At 35.6% G+C, this 15,755-nt stretch overlaps 1 pseudogene; it reads right to left on the reverse strand.

The window, feature by feature from the left end:
- Positions 1–1,598: 1,598 nt before the first annotated feature.
- On the reverse strand, positions 1,599–8,132 carry LOC131526877 (DBH-like monooxygenase protein 2 homolog; annotated as a pseudogene).
- Between the last annotated feature and the right edge of the window lie 7,623 nt (positions 8,133–15,755).

Here is a 15,755-nt window from a genome sequence, read left to right on the forward strand (position 1 = left end):
ACAGATTCATAATTTCTGATCCGTTTGAGTTTGTAAGTGCTCACGCAATGAATAATCTACGAAAACACTTTTGGAAAAGTTGTGTGATTATAGCTCGTTATCTCTCCGTGTTCATAAAGCAACGCTCCCCTGATTCACTGTTCAACAACTCTTTGTAAGAAATTGTATTTGTTCCATTTATGTCCAGTAAAACTTATTTAGTGCTTTCACAATATAATTTATTTCAGAGCTGCATTACAGAGGGTTGTACTTTATCCCTTAATGCTTTAACATTTAGAAATTAAGGCGATATGTTGATTTAAACATCAGTGGTTCTCAATTCCAATCCGTGATCAACTGGCAGAGATTAAGCTATAGTGTGATTTATTTTATCTGGCAACTATATCAGTGCCACCTAGTTATTAAAAACTGCAAAAGAGAAATCACTTTGGTCCTGTGTGTGTGGTATGATAGAAGGCGGCCGTATGAGTTATGTGAGTGTGTATCATGTTGTGCCACACCACTGAGCGCTCGAATGAACGCAATGGATTCAAATATTAGTATTCTAAGCAAGAGCAAGCAGCTCTTAAAAATATTAATGCAAATACAGTCGTTTTTTCCTCTGGTGATTGTACGTTACCTGGCGTGTCCTGCAACATAGCGGCTACTACCCAGAATGCAACGCACAGTGACATATATTCCCATTCGCTATAATGAAAGAATATATTCCAGCACAGAAAAACAAACAAACACTGAATTACATATTTGTAAAGACATGCAAATAATGTAAAAGATCTAAATAACGACTGGATTATATTTTTGGTGTGAACTATTCCTTTAAGTGCTTTACGTGCACACCTCAATCATTTTACCCGTTGACAACACACTACATCTTTCCTATAATAATAATAATAATAAATTCTATTGCTATTATTATTTTGTTGTTTAAAATTATTCAAGGACATATCATTGTGAATCATGCTGACAAACTAATCTAAACTTTAATCTAAACTAAGCTTTATTCTAAACTTATTTAAAGTTGATCATATTGTAGAATGCATAAAAGACAAGTAAAGCAAAGAACGTATAGTGTAAAGTCTATTTCCATCTTTATATGATTTATTTAAAAAGTTACATATAGTTTGCTCAACTTTTGTTTTCAGGTCGCTTTCAAGACTGTCCATATGATCCAAGAGTTTTTGTTCCGTTAAAATTATAGACATTTAATCAGACAATGAAAGAACAATAGGTTGCATCAGTAGCATTTTGCAATAATGTTTCATAAGGACCCCCACTGCGCTGCCAAACAGAGGAGCAGCGATGGCAAACAGGGCCGTTGCCTATATAGTGAGGTGAAAGGTGGCCCACTGCTGCATGTCATCACGAAAGAGGGAAAATCACTCCCTGCTCTTGACCGAATTGCTTTGCAGTTTTAACAAGAATTAATCTATATTTAATTTATACAGTGAAGACTATGCAATGATATTTTACATTTGATCATTTGGTTTCTGTACCTGAACACCTACAAACTTGAAAAAACTTAAACCTTGTTTAATTTGTATATTTGTTCTATTTATTTATTTGTGCTGTTTACATGATTTCAAACATGACCCACAGGTACAACCTGCACTGGGGCCCCGCAAACCACAGCTATGGCCCTGATGGCAAAGCAAGACTCCTGGTGGCACTGTTGCTCATGCAGGGTGCAGACGGGATGACATTGAGGTCAGGAATCAGCCCTGTGTTGATTGATATGTTGTTCTGGAAATAAACATTGAAAAGATTGTTCGGTAAACGCAGCTGTGGTCAGAAGAGAAGCAGTTCAGTTTGAAAGCTTGATATTGTGGAGGTGTGGACACTTACATTTGAGTTAATGACCATGACGTGCTGGTCGATTCTCTTCAGTGTTTGTTGGAATTGATGAATAGACGTTTCATTCCAAGTCTTCATGAACATCATATTAAGCCAAGTACTGCAAAGTTAACAAATAAAAGCTGCATTATTATTAGGACAAATATTAAGAGGAAAACAATCAGCGTTTCAAATGAGATTACGCTGTATCTTTTGCTCCCATCTCAGATATTAAAGTAGTTTCATTAGGGAGGCTTGTACAGGTGCTCAGATTCATTGCTGGATAGTAGAAGAGGAAGGCCAAACACATCTCATTTGAAGCTGAGAGTCCCCCCTGTGGGCAGAAAAATGGAGTGTTAAGCCCCGTCCACACCAAGAACGATAACTATAAAGATAATGATATTAGCGTCCACATCAATGAACAATATCGTCTGTTTATTCTAAGCGCACGCTCATCTGCCGCTTTAAACTCTCGAGCTCCTTATAACAGGATGGATTCTGATTGGATGTCAATGTTTGTATCGTTCATCAGCTGGAAAAAATCTTTCTGAAAGTGATTCCAACGATATTGTTTCTCTAGTTGTGGTGCGGACTCTGCTATTCTTTAATATTGAGAACGATTTTTAGAACTATATCTTTATCGTTATCGTCCTTGGCAGTGGTGTAGTGGTGCCTGGAAAAGTGGGTATACTCTTAATATATGCCCCAATTTTTTTTTTTTTTCAAATGACCCGGCAAAGGATGAACCGACCTGTGTCATAAACAGTGACATGTAAAACTAGTTTTGCATATTTAGTTCACTATTGTAATATTTGCACACTGTCACTTAACTTCTGCTGCTTGAGTAAGGATCATATGAAAATAATATTATCCACAGAAGAGGTGCAGATTTAGCAATAAATAATTAAAATAAATAAACAAATATAAATAGACTGCAGCAACTGACATTTTGTCAGAACCTCTAGTAAATTGCATGCTATTTTGTTTAGTTGTCTGTTCAGAATTGTGGGAGAATTATGATCTCCATTTGAAACAAACAAAACAATCGTGATTCTCAATCATTTCAGAAGTGAGGGGGACAGAAATGTCAAATATGATAACTTTTTGTCTAATTGACAGGTTTTATTACAATTATTATTATTATTATTCCTCTTGCTTTTAATTGGCTGAGAAATCAAATACACTGCTTGACTATTATATAGTTATATAATATTATATAATTTATAATATTTTTCCTGTATTTTCCTAATGACAATTTTATGATTTGTTTAGCCTATATACTACATTTTTCCCCATGTTTATCACAGAATAAGGCAGAATATATATTTTGTAGCCTAGTAGCCTATCTATTGCCAAGTGTAATAAATGCTATCAATTAGCACTGCATTATTCAGAATCAGATGCTTTTTATTACCTGGAGATGACTTGAAAACACACATAAACCATATAGTTGCAATCATGTGTTTACATTCTTAACGTTTCTTTTTATTCAGCTTTGCAACAGTAGAGATATCTTTGGCTACAGCGATAGCTGGATTCTTGCACGTCGTGACTCGTAAGTTAGTAGCTACTTCTACGAGGCCGATTTGGACTTTCTGCGCGAGAGTGCCATCCGCTTCGAGTAGCCTATAAATGAAACATACACTGCATGAGAGTGTTTACGCCTGCTCCTGACCGCATCACTGTCTTTACTGGATGTTTTTAGAGAATATTTGCATTTATTCACATACGATTGTATTAGTTACTCATATGCTGGACTGTCATGATTTGGCTAGTGCAGGACGTGCACCAGGATTTAGAAGTGGGTATACAGAATCTCGGCTGAATAAAGAAGTGGGTATACGCCGTATACCTGCGTATACCCTCCACTACACCACTGGTCCTTGGTGTGAACGGGCCTTTAGACAAATAGAGTGCTGCTGGGTGTTTTTAATGGGTTTTTGGTTAAATGCCTGATGGTGTACACAAGCTCGAGATATTTTCTTTCATTTTATTCTGCAACATAAAATACATCAGTATAACCCCTTGTATTTTTTTAAAGCTTTTACTTGTCTTGAAAAAGGCAGTTGCTAACAAGCGGCTAAATGGGTCTACAGAGATTGTCTGGGACATTAAACACCATCATGGTGAACAGGTAAACTCATCTAATTGCTAGTCAATTTTTTCAGCCTCATTGTGTTAATAAACATGCTTTTGCAAACTATTCTAACTCAAACGTTTAGGGAAATTGTTTTTATTTTAAGACTGAAAGAGTTGTCTGAAGCTTAATGGCTTTAATGTTGTGTGACCATGGTGTAGTTCATTTTCAAGCTGGTAAGAATCAAACTTTTGTTAGCCACGGAGCGCATTATCTGCAATAATCCAAAAGTCAATGTAAAAAAGCATATTGAGTTGTTGTTGAGGGAATAGTTTGTCCTACAAAATCACATAACTGCATCCACAGCCAGGAAATCGATCTGTTTACCTCCTCTGAAGAGGATAAGAATTTGCCAAGAAAAGAAAGTCATTATTTACAGTAACATTACGTTATGAACCACATTAGAAAGAAAAGCACACAAGTTATTATATCTAATTATTTCCTGAAGTCAGTCATTGGTCAAAAACGTTTACCTGAAGTGTCTGACTCGCACCTTCCGCCCAGCTAAGTGTGTGTGCAGCATCACAGAGAACACCTGAAGATCATGTGGCGTCTCCAGAACCTGTAGAGCACAGAACACAAGATCATCCAGTCATCTGATGAATCTGATCGAGAGAGTGTGAGTAGATAAACATGCATACAAACCGTTGGAATATAAGCAGTGTCACACAGGCCGTACGTGAGGAAGGATTTGGCTTTGGGTGGGATGGCGTACCCAGGGGCCACAGCAAGCCCTGTCATCAGAACAGCTGTGTCGTGCTGACGGAGTTCAGATGTGTAATAGAATCGCAGACCTGAGTTATCAACTCGACCTGTGCAGAGAAGAAAGTATTGTTTTATTGAAAGACCTTAAATGTTCATCACAGTTTGGTATTTTACGTTGTAAACCAATCGTGACTGACCTGTATTTTTATTGGGGTTGTTGTAATGCACTTCAAGCCTGTAGAAAAAAATCACCAACATTTCCTCCAATTGGAAGTCCTGCCACCTCAGGAAATTCAAAAGCCTTGAAATATAATTTAATTGAAAAGATAATCAGTCATTTTACCTCATTAACAAAGTGTGACATATAAACAGGCCTACTATTGCAGTGGCCCTACAGTATCATTGCTAATAAAAGATGAAAATGAATCATCCTCTTGAGGTGGATCTTGTCAGTGAATCAGTTGAGAAAACCGTTCGGAATGATTCACTTAAGAATCAAACTGATCCGATTCGTGAATCAATGATGTGTTCGCAGTAGTTTACGATTTATTCAGGTATTCAGTGGTTTAAATCTGGTTGTTGTCACATGAAAATGCTTTCAACCTAAGTCACAGGTGAGACTAACCCCTCCGCCAACTCCCCACACAGCCACGGTCTGCATACACTCTCCATCATTCCCAGTATAACACTCCGTCTCAAACGCCTCGGTCACGCTCGCAGGGCAGCGGTACAGCAGCAGATGATGCACGAGGTCAAAGTTTGTGATAAACGGCTCAATCTGGACATAATGAAAGTAAGTCAAGAGATGAAGATGATTGACAGATCGCTGGATAGATCATGTGTTAAGTTCATAAACTCACTTACGCGATAAATGTGCTGTTTGCGATCAAATGTCGGGGTTCTCACAATCTTGCAGTGATAGTGGGTTTGTTTGGCTGGTACAGTGAACTGAAACATTTGTAAATGTAAGCAACATGTAAAGTTACACTCAATAGCACTTTAAAGAGATTAACCAACAATATAATCTATGTAAAGTATTATGGGGTCAGTAAGAGTTTTTTTTTTTTTATAAAAATAAATAAATAAAAAGACTAAATTATGTATAGATTAAATTGACCAAAAATGACAGAAAATAATATTTTTCTATTTTAAATGCTGTTCTTTTAAGTTTTCTATTCTTCAACAAATCCTGAATAAAGCTATCACTGTTTTCACAAAAATATTTAAATGTTGCTCTTGAAATGTCAAGAACAGTAAATTGATTTTACAGACAGAACAACAAAACAACAAAGTAAAAGTCTTTCTTACATTGACCATAGTTATGTCAAAAAACTTGCTGTTTGGAGGGTTGACCCGAGGCATGTACTTCAACAGGTTCAGCTCCTTTGTGCCTCTTCGGTGCTGTGGTACTTGATTTCATCCGTCTGTCCGTATGCATAGATCAGCTTCATGGGGAGATTCTGATCATGCAATAAAAACACTTTTACTTGATGCCTTTACTTGAAATGAGAAGCTCTTTGGCCACATGCACGCTGCAGTTAACTATTGTCACCCATAAAAGTTTGCAGCGTGTATGTGGCTAATCTGGCCATTGATGATTCATTTTAGCTATTTTTGATCTATTTTGACAGTTTTTTTTTTAAGTTCGATCAGACAGTTCATGTTTTTAGTTAAAGGAGGGGTTCTGAAGTGCAGTTGAGAGCTCCTTGACAAACAAGATCTGGAGTTTGTTCAGAGAGAGGAGTTCTCAGAAACACCCTGATCCCAGTGGGACCTAACATTGTGTGGATTCTTTTACATTGCTGGTTTTGTTTTATAATGCCATAGTTCCACTGTCATGCGATCAAAATTTAATCCGTGCAGACGCGATTCAATATGTATGTCTTACTTCTATGTAAAATAATCATAAGTACCAGTTTAAGCTGTTTGATTATGGCTTCGAAGTTCGTAGTTGGAAGCAGTTATCCCCCGGCCCGTTTAGCCGATGTGTGCGCAGTGGAAATGCAGCTACACTCTTAAAAATAAAGGTGCTTAAAATGTTCTTCACAGCAATGCCATAGAAGAACCATTTTTGGTCCCACAAAGAACCATTCAGTCAAAGGTTCTTTAAAGAACCATCTCTTTCTTACCTTTTTATAATCGGAAGAACCTTCTTTCGAAACACAGAACCTTTTGTGAAACAGAAAGGTTCTTTTGATGTTAAAGGTTCTTTATGGAGCCACTTCTATGGCATTGTGAAGCACCTTTATCTTTACGAGTGTAATAATATCTGATTGGCGTATAACTGAACAAATCAAACAAATGTGAACGGGTAAAGGCAGGGCTCATGGGCTGCAGCCCAGCCAAGTCAAATGGCAGGCAAGTCTGGCCATGCTCAAAGCATATTTTAATGTTTTTAATTTTGTGTTACTCCATAATGATGTTCTAGTTGAAAGCATTTGTAGTGTATAGGTAGAGTCCAAACATAACCTCAAACCCAGGGGTCCCCGGCCCTCCAAGCCCTGCCCTGCCCCTCACTGTCATTGTTTTCAGGCTAAAACAGTGAAAGGGGAGCGCTACATTGCTGGTGCTGAACTACGTTTGCTTTGTAATGAATATAAAAAAAACAATGGTTAAACTCACAGTGATGGGTAAATCATTTTCATCACAGGAATCGATGGACCTCTGAAACTTCATGACTGTTTTCCCATCAGACTCGGTCAGAGACAGGAGTTTGTAGTTCTGTTGCTGGTCAACCAAAGGAATTGATTTCCCCACAGCATAACGATCCTGAATACAGAAAATCAGAAAAGAGAAATGAAGCATGTATGTATGCTTTATGATGTTGTAGTTATAGATGTACAGATCCCAGTGCAGTTAAACTGGGCTATCAGTTTAACACTTTGACAATCAATAGTTCAAAACACAAGAATATCAGAAGTCTATGTCAGATAGATATATATATCAGATATATGAATAAAAATAATATAAAGAATTATATATCAAAAAATATATAATTATATGCAACTCAACTGTAAGTGACAGTTATCAGTCTCAATCTTGAGGATGTGAACAACTAAGAAACCCAAATATAAGATAAAATATAATTATGAATGTGATTCAAAAACATAAAGAACAAAATATCAAAAGAATATAACTAGTTGTAATTTCACTGTTAGTGACTCTGACAGTTATCAGTCTCAGTCTTTACCGTGAAGTAACTGCCTTTGGGTCCAACTCCTCCAATGACGATATCGGCTCCAGTCATTCCTCCTTTGGGGCTGAAGCCAAAACTGACCCAGCCGCTGGTGTTGACCGTGAGCTCGAACAAGATAGAGCCCTGGATCTCATCAAATCCCCACTTCAGCCGCACCTTGTGCTCGAGGTCCAGGTGTTCAGAGAAAGGCAGAAGAGGGTCTTCTTGAGCCCAGGACCACTGGACTGAAAGCAAGAGCAGAACAAGAGATAATGTGACCATGTTTCCTTTTCAAAATCTGACACATGCTGTCTTTGTAAAATGTTTGAGAAGGCAGTGACGTGAAACTGTCCTGTAGTCACTTTATCAGCCCTCTTTAAGCTTTCTGTAAGACCTCCTCATCTGCTCTTAGTTCTCCTCTCACTCCGGTCTGGTGAATCAGGTTCCTCATCACCTGGTGTTAAAGCATTATTGGTAGATTGACTGGCCGTCGGTATCGCCAAAGCCCCACCACGCCCCACACTTATTAGTGCTATTGTTTAGTTGAGCTTTTCCGTGAATTCCATGCATCACCATTAGAGAAATTGTTTGAATTTGGTTTTCCATTTATTCTGTATTTGACTTTTGAATGACCTGTGCACGTATCTATCAGGTGATCGCTGCCCAATATATGTCCGCATTCACCTCCACTCTTCACTTCATTCTGGTGTAATCTGGAAGTGGTCATGCAAAGAACAATCTTCAATAAGTAAAAATGTCAGCTATACTGAGAGAGAGGGGCTCAAAAACGAAAAACTTCAAAGTCAACAGAGCAAAGATATGAGTTAGTCAAGGGGGTTCAAGTGTGTGTGATCATGAATGCACAAGAAATACCTCTGTTTGAAAATGATTATTTTCCATAGCAATACATGCAGCAAAATGTTGTTTTCAGCTGTTTGCTAAACAGACATTATCTTCCTCAAGGGGAGCTTGTGGGCTCATACAGCCGAATTGATCCACATTCAGATCTTAGGACTTTTTCTTACTCTCTTACATCTTACTGGAGATGTCTGAACTAAATGTAATAAAACAATTGGCACCTGACATACTAATTGAAATTACAGCTACCACAAACAATTTTAAAAAATCAAGTAATCGCAACCGACTGTGTTTGGTCTTGATGAGAATAGTAACAACGCTGCTGGCTGCTTCTGCAGTGTTGTGAGAAATAGCTAGTATATTTTCTTTTTTTTTTTTTTTTTTTAAATAACAAACAGGCATTATCATTATTGAAATTATTATTGCTAAACACAAATGCAATAAATTCAAGCAGCACATATTAAAAAGAAAGAAAAATATAAAAACAAAATACTTAGAAATAATAAATATTGAAATATAAGCAAATTATAACATAAATGTGTTTATGTATGTATGTGTTTATATGTGCTTATAAATAAAATAAATAATTTTACCCCATGGTATTCCTCCCAGGTCACAAGCCACGCCCATTTTAGGAAATCCACACTTTGTACTTGCTTTCCAAACATAGATATGTATAGATATCTGTGTACATATCTATGTTTCCAACCGGTGTTACGAGATTTTCGTTTCATTGGGCGAAGCATACATGAATATTCAGGAGTTTCCTCGGACATGCGCATGGAACTGAGAATTTTAGTTGAGACATAGGTGATAAAATATAAGAAAAAAATTGTGTGTTCCAGGGAAATTTTTTATATATTTCTTATTTGATAATCAATATAAAAGTAATAAAGAGAAAACTTATTTTTGGTGATGTTTCTGTATGTGATTACAATTTTTTGGAGATATCATGAAGTAGGCCTAATCAAAAGTTACAGCATTTGGAACCAAGGTAGTCATTTTGTTAGCCCTTGACAGTTTTGAATTTGAAGTAATGCCTCACTCAAGTTTAGTCAAAGTCCCAAACAATTAGGGTTTCTAAGTCAGCTAAAATGGGCCAAATAAGGTTGTAGCATCATATCTCTTTAAATGTTTACAGAAAATCACAATAACTGATCTTGCATTGCTGCTTCAACACTTATTGACATGTAACAATCATTTTTATTGGTCTGAGTTTTTTAAGGCGGGCAGGGCAGAGTGTTACATGAAACTTGTCAGAGTAATTGTAAGGTAATTGAGCCTGACATAGAAAATTTCATTAATCACTAATAAGGGTACTAAAGCAATTATAAGTAAGCTTACCAACAAAGCAAAGGTTTATGAACAATGTTTTGACATGCTTTTTCAAATAAAAAAAGTTTAATCTATAAAAGAAACTTTTATTTTTGTGAAAAAGGTCATTTTAGGTAGAAATGGCTGGTTAAGCTAAAATGGGCCACAATTTTCAGCTAAAATGGGCTGCATACACACACACACACACACACACACACACACACTTTTAGAGCTATTGATGGTGAAAATAGGTTTATAGGCCTAGATATGTATCCATACAAAATCTTAACAGTCTTTTAAAAAAAATTGCATTGCAGACAGTATGGCAAGAGGACAAGAAAAGGAAGGAAACAGAGAGACAAGAAGAGAAAGGGAAAGAAAGGAAGGAAGATGTCAGTAAAATGGGCTGCAAACACACACACACTTTTACACAGAAATTGAGGGTGAAAATAGGTTTATAGGCCTACTGTAGATATGTATCCATACAAAATCTTAACAGTCTTTAAAAAAAATACAAGCATACACACATGCACACAAAAGACACCAATGCACAGAAACACACACCTATACAAAATGATCAGTTCATTTTTAATTGCATTGTTTAATTAAATATTCATTCAACTTTCTATTTAATGAAATACATTTATGGTGTTGCTATGGCACACTAAAGACAATAGTGTCAATGTTAAAAATAAAATGATTTAAGCTGAAATTAACTGTGTTGTTCTCTTTTTATATTGGCCCATTTTACCTGAATGTTGTGCCGTGGGTCAAGAAGGTACCTGCTGATACTCTAACTCTCATAATTTTAAAACTTTTATACTTTTTCACATTTAAAAAATATAAATATATTTAAGAGACCCATGCTAATTTATAAGAATATCATTAGATCTCATACATAGCTTATTTGATGGTATTATAAGTCATTTACCAAAACGTGGCCCATTTTAGCTGACTTCACTCTATGCTTGTTTTATTCTACTCTGTGACCTTTCAAATGACACACGACTATCTGAGCTGTATGATGTTTTTGACATATTAGAGAGAAAAAAAAAATTCATATCAAAACTTTTTTTTTCTGTTTATCAGCAAATAACTCAGCACTACTTAGAGGAGTTAATCAAAGTGGCCATGCATTGTAAAGGTCAGTGTGGGAAGGCCAACCAGTTGGAGTGGTAAAGGAAATGACGTCCTGTACAAAATGTTGGTGCAATAATCAAAAATTGGTGGTTTATTGGAAGGTGAAAAAATACCATCAAGTGCATGAGGAAACAAAAATAAATAAAAACTGTACAAAAAGAAACAAACAGCAACAATGTGCTTTCTTTGGCTACACCAAAATGGCCCAAGTATCTAACATTGCTCAGTCCGAATCAGAACCAAAGACAAAATGTAAAACTGACTTCCTTTCAGCTAGCAAGCCTATTTATAGGCTAATGCCCCTCCTACAGGGCATACCAACTGGGGAGAAAACAAACAAAATTGTCTGTAACAAACAAATGAAATAATGTAAATATCCAGCACAACCAGACTTAAACCCTCCGAACAAGTAAAACAACAACCATTAACAGAAGATAGTTTACCAACAAATTAAATGGAAAACTAACTGTTCCTAATTTCTCCCCCCCTCTGACATCACAACAAAATGGCAGCTTCCACAGGAAGTGAGGTGGCGGTTGTTTTAAAAACCAGTTGGACCTAGATTAAGGGTTTGATTGTACAGAGTGTGAACCTGGAAATTTAACTGAACAAGGTTTGTAGAAAATTTATAGAAAAATAAATATAATCACCACATGTATTGTATGTACTGACCTTTTGTACTTTTTAGAAAAACTGTGATTTAAGGAAAACTATCAAGAGTTGAAAACTAGAACAAACACAGCAGTAACAAACTTAGCCTAAACAAAACAAAAACAATAACACTTTCCTGGTGTGTACACAGATGTTAATTTGCCGGCAATGTCCAGTACAAGTGAAATGGGTGTGTTTGTAAGTCCAAGTCTATCGAGTCAACAGGTTAACCTGTGACAGTCAGACTGTAAACTTTTAAATGACATCTATTTTGTGTTAATCTAGGCCAGGGGTGTCAAACTCCAGGAGACTCAGCCCTGCATAGTTTAGTTTCAACTCTAATTAAACACACCTGATCCAGCTAATCAGGCCCTTCAGGCTTATTTGAAAACACCGGTGGTATACACTCCAGGGGTGTATTCCAGAAAGCAGGTTATGTGACATACCTGGGTATGTTTGAGGCTAAGCGAGCGGATAACCTCAGCTTTCGGTTCCAAAATCAGAGGTTACTTTCAGGGTATGTAAGTAACCATAGCAACTTGCTCTCTGAAGATAACCTGCTCAGGAGCAGGTTATGTTCCAGGGTTAGTTCACTTCAGCGCTATCAGAGCATGTATGATCTACTGACGAGCCTTCAGTGGGTGTGACAGATAGCGCACAATATTACATATTATTACAATACAGTTATGTATATAGCCTACTATATATATATATATATATATTAGTTGTATGCTATTTTAATGATAAAGCGCTAAAATAAGTAATAAATGAGGTTAGCCTATATTGCTCTAATATGGTTATATTTTATTGGCATATATAACAGTTATCTGTATAAATTATAAAACACTACTATGAAAATGTAATGTTTAATTTATTATATTAGCCTATACATATATTTATTACATTTTATATTATCATCTCACACATGGATCGGCATTTTCTATAATGCATTTCTATAATAAAAATACATATCTGATATGACTTAATATACGGTATAATTAGCATCAAACAAACAATATAATTCTTATTCTCAAGGATTAAAGATTAAACGGAAAAAAAATAAAAATGATTGCAAAACCATCAATTAGGTGGCGATATGCACTAAGCATTAGGCCTACATGACCTTTGAACAAAAGAAGAAAGAAGCATTATGGCGCGCTTATTCTTTGCTTATTCTATGAGTCCGTTTCCATAGTGACTCGTAGATTGGTCGCTCTGTTGAGAATGTCTTGAGTCTTAATCAGGAACATACTCCGAGTTGAATGAACTTACTCCCGGACGTGTTTTTGGAACCACATACCTCGAGTAAGCAAGGTTTGGGGTTAATCAACCGAAAGTTCAGGGTTTATCTGACGGTAAGTTAACCATGCTTTCTGGAATACACCCCAGTTTAGAGGGACTACTTAGCATTTGTTAAGAGTTGATAAAAATGGTTGGATGCATTCGAAAGCTGAATTTCTAAGCTTTACATTTTACTTGCCAAGTGTTTAATAAAGCTCTCCTGATTTATTCAATTCATAGGTTTAGGTATTATTTACACATGAAAGATGCAATTGTATTGTTTTGATTTTGTACTCATTTTAATCATGAGAATCTGTTGTAAATGGTGCTATGGTGCTCTTTTCCACGATCGGAGCATGTTTCGTGAAATGTCAAGCATAAAGCCCATGTAAAGGTTTTTGGGGTTTTACGTGTTATAACTCAATGAGGAGTATCTTTAGATCTAGATGACAGATTATGGTGGTTTGGGCCCTTTTTAATCAAAAGAATTTTCTAAAAAAACTAATGATAATTATGCTTGTTTTATTTTACTAACTATATTTTTTTAGTTAGTATTTAGTATTTTTTTCCCGTTGGTTTTATAGGGTTAACAGAATATATATATATATATATAAGTAAATATATTTTCAGCGTTGCGCAAACTTATAAGGCCTATAAAGGAACTTATGCCGAATAATTTTGTAACAGTTTATAATGTTTTTATTAGTTTGCATGTTTTGTGCAGCCGACTGACTGAATGATTGCAGACATTCTTTGTGTAATGTTAGCATAAATCACAACAAACTTCAGCTTTTATACATTTATTTCAGTTAGTTGTGCTGTAGCTTATTAGTTATCATTTGAGTGCAACAACTGAAATAAACTTGTAGAATAAGCAACTAATTTGATGTTAGCAAAATTCTATTTACAAATGTTCATAAGTGTGCTTGGGCCTGTTGTTACTGTTTATACTATTGATACTGTTTTTTGTTTTTTTTTTACCAGCAGATTTAACAAGGGTGTTTACATCACACTCTCTTGTCTCCTATGGTGTCTTGTTTTGGTGCATAAAAATCTTTTTAGTTTGATAATATCAAACACACCAATGTTATACCAACATCTAGTTAGCAAAATCTAATTAAGGCCATAATCCAATCTTTATTCTTTAAAAAGTGCCTCTAATTAAAACCTAATTAAGAATATATATGTTTATGAAACTTTGACACATAAATTATGTTGAATGAGTATTTGATATGCATCAAAATAAACCATGCATTTGTATCAGTGATCACCATGATCATACATCCAGGTGTGCAACACATGGTCAGAGAACATATGACAGAGAATAACATCAGTGTAGGTTGCAAAACGTTTATTAGGCCACTGATATGGTGGTGAATGTTATTTAAATCATTACCAGAGGAAGATTGTTTAAAATGTAAAAGGTAACAGAAGAGCGAAGCAATAAATAATCGAAATGGTTGTTGGTGCACGTCTATCTACACTATTGGAAATCAGTGCAGATGTAATCATCCAGATGTTCTGAAATGGACCCTTAAATCTTGTGATAATCTTCATTTGTAAATTTATATTTGTTTGCAAAAGTTTAAATGTTTTATATTGGAAACATGAAAAAAACAACCCGAGAGGAGACAGTTCACAACCAGACAACATGAGGAATGCTGAATAGTCTGACTGGGAACGGGGCAAGTTAACACATGGATCATCACATCAGCATACAAAAAAGTCCACAGATACATTTATAAAGGTTTATTTCATTTGTTGCAGGCAGTGATGTATTCAACAAATGATAATTAATAAAAGACCGTTTTAAAGCATTGCAAGCTACAAATTAAGAGCACATCGAACTGAAATTAAGTAGCTGAGGTTTACTGTGCTTTACCCTAACGTTACACAAAGAATGCAATCATTCAGTCAGGGACGAAAGTTAGAACTAACTTATAAAAATATTATAAACTGTTACGAAATGATGAACAAATGCAGTTCAGGCATAAGTTTGTCCAACGCTAGAACATTACATTTACCTTTTTTGCTGAGATACAAGGAGCGTGAACTAAAATTCTCAGTTCCACGCGCATATGCCCGAGAAACTCATGAATATTCACGTATGCTCCGCCCACTGAAACCGAAACAAATTCGTAACGCATGTCGTTTTCACCGCTGTCATGTATTTTTGAAATACTACACATCTCCACTAGAGGCCGCTCTAAACTCACACATCTGTTGTTTCAGCCCGCCCTCTCAGGTTGAACTTGACGAAAGTTAAAAAAGCTGACAGAGTCAAAAATGAAAACATTTATGGGCACAAAAGCTAAAATATCTACTTGAACAAAACAAAAACTTAGTTCTTGTATTTATCCCTACTTAACATTAACATTTCTTTCTTATTATTAGTCTAAAAGGTGATCCTAAAAGTCCTACACTACAGTCTAACATACTATGGATTATATAGCCTATTACAATATATGTAAATATAGCATAAGCCTTATGCTATATATGATAATATAAAATGTGTTTATGTATACACTACATAAATATTATGTGTACTATTATTTTTAATAATAATAATATATATAATTTTTTTATTTTATTTTTTATTTTTTTGGTTATACACACACAGCAGCTGTGAGTTTTTTTTTTTTTTTTTTTTTTTCAGGCCACTCG

The sequence above is a fragment of the Onychostoma macrolepis genome, chromosome 20 (assembly GCF_012432095.1).
Source record: "Onychostoma macrolepis isolate SWU-2019 chromosome 20, ASM1243209v1, whole genome shotgun sequence".
Lineage (NCBI taxonomy): Eukaryota > Metazoa > Chordata > Actinopteri > Cypriniformes > Cyprinidae > Onychostoma > Onychostoma macrolepis.